Source organism: Nerophis ophidion, linkage group LG27 (genome assembly GCF_033978795.1).
Source record: "Nerophis ophidion isolate RoL-2023_Sa linkage group LG27, RoL_Noph_v1.0, whole genome shotgun sequence".
In the NCBI taxonomy this organism is placed as follows: domain Eukaryota; kingdom Metazoa; phylum Chordata; class Actinopteri; order Syngnathiformes; family Syngnathidae; genus Nerophis; species Nerophis ophidion.
In genome coordinates this window covers 1,381,020-1,387,222 of record NC_084637.1, presented here as the reverse complement: position 1 = coordinate 1,387,222, position 6,203 = coordinate 1,381,020, and the positions used below count along the sequence as shown (strand labels likewise).

At 43.6% G+C, this 6,203-nt stretch overlaps 1 protein-coding gene across 3 annotated transcripts in view; it reads left to right on the top strand.

Moving 5' to 3' along the window:
* The first annotated feature begins 5,407 nt into the window (after window positions 1-5,407).
* The window catches only part of LOC133544138 (arf-GAP with GTPase, ANK repeat and PH domain-containing protein 1-like), an 88,673-nt gene continuing 87,877 nt past the window's right edge, over window positions 5,408-6,203 (top strand). For 2 of the 3 annotated variants that reach the window (XM_061889219.1, XM_061889218.1), the window contains exon 1: window positions 5,408-6,187. The gene's annotated coding sequence lies outside the window, so the exon portion shown is untranslated. The remainder of the gene's footprint in view (window positions 6,188-6,203) is intronic. The other variant, XM_061889220.1, reaches the window with a different exon arrangement.

Below are 6,203 nucleotides of genomic sequence, written 5' to 3'. Positions count from 1 at the left end.
TCTTTCAGCTGCCATGCACTCTGTGTCCGCCAGGTGGTGCTGGAGACAACATGTTACCTGCAGTCTTCACCTGCTTCTTGGGAGACACAAACATTTAACTTCAGAGGACGTTGAAAATGGATGGATGGATGAGACTTGGAAGTATTCAGTTCAGTACAAGTCTCTTCACCTAGTATTACTGTAACTGTAACTGCCCAGTCAGTGCTGCCTCACCTGGACAGGTGACCTCAGTACAGCCAGTGTTGCAGGATGCTGAGTGAGATGCGTTGTTTACGCCGAGGGCAGGTAGGACTGTCGCACACATCCCTCCAAAATAAAAGGAACAGTTGTCATTATCAGTCTTCTAATACAGCACTAAGTTCATGTGGGAAGGAATCCATCCATCCATCCATTTCCTACCGCTTGTCCCTTGTGATCACGGCTAAATAGTGAACAATATTGTGCAAGGAACTGAGCTGTGATTAAAGCGCTGGCCTGCAGGGGGCAGCACTGTAACATGTACGTGCTTGTTGACAAGATGTAGTGTCAATACTACAGAATACAACAATGACGTCATTAAACATATTTCATTGGAAAATCCTGTCAATCAAAAATGCATCAATGCTAATAATCCTGCAGGATGACAGATGGATGCACTCACACACCCACTCTTGTGTGGTCTTGTAGCAACACTGGGGCTTTATACTGGCTCTCATTCTTTACTTTCCCCATCCAACATCCAACATCCAGCCTCTAGCCCAGCAGTAGGGAACCTATGGCTCGCGAGCCAGATGTGGCTCTTTTGATGACTGCATCTGGCTCTCGGATAAATCTGAGCTGACATTGCTTAACACAAGTGTAATTAAAAATTCCACTTGTCATTACAGTGTTAAAAATAATGTTCAAAATATAAAACATTCTCATGCATTTTTAATCCATCCATCCGTTTTCTACCACACCTGTTCCAGAAGTTGCGTTCATGGTAAGAAGTTATTTATTTATTATTGGTTAGTGTGGGGCTTGCCCTCCTGGGGGTTCTTCAGACCACTAAGCACCGACATGAGAGCCTGTTTCAGGGTTGCAATATTGTTTTATTTTTAAACAAGTCTCTCAGTTGCTTTCCAGCAATTGTATTTTTCTCTTTCGTTCTCGCTCGCGCTCTGGCTCCAGTTCCAACCCTGTTTCTCTTCCTGGCTGCTGCTTATAAGAGAGCGACAGGTGATTAGATAACAAGGCCCAGGTGGGCCATCTACGCACCTGTCGCTGCAGGCCCGCAGGCCACACCCCCTCCACAGTTATCTTCAGAATAACAATGTTATTACAAAGAATAAGAGACCTATTATACTCTAGAAATGTTGGTCTTACTTAAAAATGCACGTGTTTAGTTGTGTTCAGTGTTAAAAAATATATTATATGGCTCTTACGGAAATACATTTTAAAATATTTGGCTTTTTGGCTCTCTCCGCCAAAAAGCTTCCCGACCCCTGCTCTAGCCTCTAACATCCAACCTCTAACATCCAACATCTAAAGTCGAACCTCTAACATCCAACATCTAAACTCGAACCTCCAACATCCAACATCTAACATCCAACCTCTAAACTCGAACCTCCAACGAACATCCAACCTCTAACCTCCAACATGCAACCTCTAACATCGACCCTTCACACACAAAACAACAACCTGCCCCCTAGTGGCCACCATCCTAATTACAATGACAGTCTGCTCCAATCGCCTTGCTGTAATAGGCCACACCCTAAGTAGGCCACACCCCCAAAACAACCTGGCTAAATTGGGTCTTGCAGCAGTATTTTATTTGCTGACCCCTCCCGTCCTATCAGAACATTTTTCCACACACGTGTTTGTGTAAATCAGTTTTTATACTATTTGACTCCAACTTGAATTTAATTTGAAGCATGTTGTAGAATAAAACACACTTGTGGGAAAGAAAATCCTGTTCAATATTTGTTTTCTTTAGTGCAAAATGAGAACTTGAAGATAAAATGTGCAACCTTCCTATCAGAGCTCCCACCCTGCACAGCCACACAAAGACTCCAAAACTGAGCAGCACAGGCGAGGGCGATACTGTCTCTGCATGATTGATATCATATTCAGCAAGTAATATGTCTGCGCTGACATTTCATACTGTGGTGGCCTCTGTGGTGTTCCACACCATCGTCTGCTGGGGTGGGGGGAGCATGGCCGGAGACAGGAGCAGACCCAACAAAGCAATCAAGGGAGCCGATTCCATCCTCGGCCGCCCACAAACTCTCGGCCAGTGTCCAGTCCGCATGGATGAGCGAGGATGCATCCAAGGAGACCAAGGTGTGTATGTATATATATGTATATATATATATATATATATATATATATATATATATACATATATATATATATATATATATATATATATATATATATATATATATATATATATATATATATATATGTGTGTGTGTATATTAGGGGTGTGGGAAAAAATCGATTCAAATTTGAATCGTGATTCTCACGTTGTACAATTCAGAATCGATTCTCATTTTTTAAAAATCGATTTCTTATTTTTATTTTTTTTATTTTTTTATTTTTTTAATCAATCCAAAAAAACAATACACAGCAATACCATAACAATGCAATCCAATTCCAGAAGCAAAGCTGAGCCAGCAACACTCAGAACTGCAACAAACAGAGCAATTGAGAGGAGACACAAACACCACACAGAACAAACCAAAAGTAGTGAAACAAAAATGAATATTATCAACAACAGTATCAATATTAGTTATAATTTCAGCATAGCAGTGATTAAAAATCCCTCATTGACATTATCATTAGACATTTATACAAATAATAAAAAAGAACAATAGTGTCACAGTGGCTTACACTTGCATGGCATCTCATAAGCTGGACAACACACTGTGTCCAATGTTTTCACAAAGATAAAATAAGTCTTATTTTTGTTTCCTTTAATATTTAAAACCAATTTACATTATTGCAATCAGTTGATAAAGCATTGTCCTTTACAATTATAAAAGCTTTTTACAAAAATCTACTACTCTGCTAGCATGTCAGCAGACTGGGGTAGATCCTGCTGAAATCTATGTATTGAATGAATACACAATCCTTTTGAATCGGAAAAAAATTGTTTTTGTTTGTGTTGAATTTAAAAAAAAATTGATTTTGAATCGAATCGTGACCCCAAGAATCGATATTGTATCGAATAGTGGGACACCCAAAGATTTGCAGCCCTAATATGGTCTCACAAGATGTAGTTTGTCTTTAAATATCCTTCTTGAAAATATGTGCTGTCTTGTCTAATCATAAAAGATGCAGACGCGGCATGTTGGCTGAATTCTTCAAGTTTACTCCACAGCGTGCTCATCAAAAACATGGCTAATTCAACAACCTAAACGGGGCTACTGCGCATGCTCTTCACTACTGTGGCATGCTGGGTAATGGAGTACTTATGTTACCTGGCTCATAACAGCACAACATATATCTGCCTTAGGCTTTACTGTCAACAACTCCTGATCTGATTGGCTATTGCAACTGTCTATCAACTGTATGTGGCCCTTCACTTACAGTGCACACATATTGATTCTGAAGGCAGATTTGGTACAGAATATGTACGGAATATGTACTGAACTGTGCAATCTATTAATAAAAGTTTAAATCAATCAATCAATCAATCAATCACAAACAGCATGGCAACATAACCTAGCTGAATTCTGATTGGATAAAAACTCTATAAACAAAAAACAACAGCACTGGAAGGAACATAATATGACATGAAGAGAATATGAATACTTTTACATATTTAGGTAAAGTAAATTAAAAATGACTTTTATCTTTAATTATGATGATGATTTGTGGTTATGTTAGGCCAGCAGAGAAGATCTTGCTGGCCCTGACGGCACAGCACTGATGTAACCATATGTTTGAACAACACAATTAAATCTCATCATGCTAGTATCGAGCAGAAACCTATTAAGTCTACTGGTATCACTATTATTGATGTTTGCTACATTTGATACATGCACTCAAACTAGTTTGAGCTTAATGTTACCAGTGTGATGTAAAAAAATGCCACCCGGTGGTACACTGAAAAATCCCCTGAAACATATAACTTTTAATTTGAATGTACGAGGTGGGAAGTTTATTTTGAAAGGCATCGTGTCCGGAGGAAACACGTTGTAGGAACACCTTCGGGTTAGGAGGCCTGAAACATATGACTTTTATTTTGAAAGTACGAGGTGGGAGGTTTATTTTGAAAGGCACCGCGTCCGGAGGAAACACACTGTAGGTGTACGCTGCGGGTTAGGAGGCCTGAAACATGACTTTTATTTTGAAAGTACACGATGGGAAGTTTATTTTGAAAGGCACCGCGTCCGGAGGAAACACACTGTAGGTGTACGCTGCGGGTTAGGAGGCCTGAAACATGACTTTTATTTTGAAAGTACGAGGTGGGAAGTTTATTTTGAAAGGCCCCGCGTCCAGGGGAAACACATTGTCGGTGTACGCTGCGGGTGAGGCGGCCTGAAACATTTGACTTTTATTTTGAAAGTACGAGGTGGGAGGTTTATTTTGAAAGGCCCCGCGTCCGGAGGAAACACGTTGTAGGCGTACATGCGGGTGAGGCGGCCTGAAACATATGACTCTTATTTTGAAAGTACGAGGTGGGAGGTTTATTTTGAAAGGCCCCGCATCCGGAGGAAACACACTGTAGGTGTACGCTGCGGGTTAGGAGGCCTGAAACATGACTTTTATTTTGAAAGTACGAGGTGGGAGGTTTATTTTGAAAGGCCCCGCGTCCGGAGGAAACACATTGTAGGTGTATGCTGCGGGTGAGGCGGCCTGAAACATTTGACTTTTATTTTGAAAGTACGAGGTGGGAGGTTTATTTTGAAAGGCACTGCGTCCGGAGGAAACACACTGTAGGTGTACGCTGCGGGTTAGGAGGCCTGAAACATGACTTTTATTTTGAAAGTACGAGGTGGGAAGTTTATTTTGAAAGGCATCGTGTTCGGAGGGAACACGTTGTAGGAACACCTTCGGGTAAGGCGGCCTGAAACATATAACTTTTATTTTGAAAATACGATGTGGGAAGTTTATTTTGAAAAGCATCGTGTCCGCAGGAAACACATTGTAGGTGTACGCTGCGGGTGAGGCGGCCTGAAACATTTGACTTTTATTTTGAAAGTACGAGGTGGGAAGTTTATTTTGAAAAGCATCGTGTCCGCAGGAAACACACTGTAGGTGTATGCTGCGGGTTAGGAGGCCTGAAACATATGACTTTTATTTTGAAAGTACGAGGTGGGAAGTTTATTTTGAAAGGCCCCGCGTCCGGGGGAGACACATTGTCGTGTACGCTGCGGGTTAGGAGGCCTAAAACATGACTTTTATTTTGAAAGTACACAGTGGGAAGTTTATTTTGAAAGGCCCCCTGTCCGGAGGAAACACATTGTCGGTGTACGCTGCGGGTGAGGCGGCCTGAAACATTTGACTTTTATTTTGAAAGTACGAGGTGGGAAGTTATTTTGAAAGGCCCACATTGTCGGTGTACGCTGCTACGCTGCGGGTGAGGCGGCTGTGTTGTGCTCCAGTCTCCCAGGGATGGACCTCCGCACACGGGAAGCGGCGACGTCCGAGCGCACGGAGCCAAGCGGCCTCCTGGCTAAGTTTTGAGGCGACAGGAAGTGTTTTGTCCTCCGCCGGGCTGCAGCCTCCGTGTCCCCGCGGCACAGCAGCAGGGACGGGAACTCACGTCCGAGCAGCAGCTGTCCTCAGGCCGGATCTTTTGTGGCCGTCACGTCTTCGCCAGACTGCTCTCAGCGAGACTCCAAGGCGGTCCTTAGTCCGGGACCACAAGGGACCACATTGCTGCCTTTTCTTCCCGACGTCGGCAAGTCCTAGCGGGCTAGCTGGCAAGCTAGTTGCCGCAGTCCGCTAGCAGGAGAAGGCCGTTGTCCCGCCGCGCTTGGACAAGAAAGTTAAAGTAGCGATGACAGAAATGACTGGACGTGGCTCTAGAAGCTTCTTCTGAGGAGCAGACGTCGGCGCCGCGGTCCTCCTCTTCTCGGCCTGTCCGGACATGGGGAAGCCCTGCTCGGGCCGCTGCACATCTGTCAGCCCACCCAAGTCAGGAGCAGCGAGACACCGGAGAACATCTGCCCCCAGCGGCCAGTAGTGACGGGACTGCCCGCAGCGGCCAGCGCTTGTGAGTCAGATCCCAA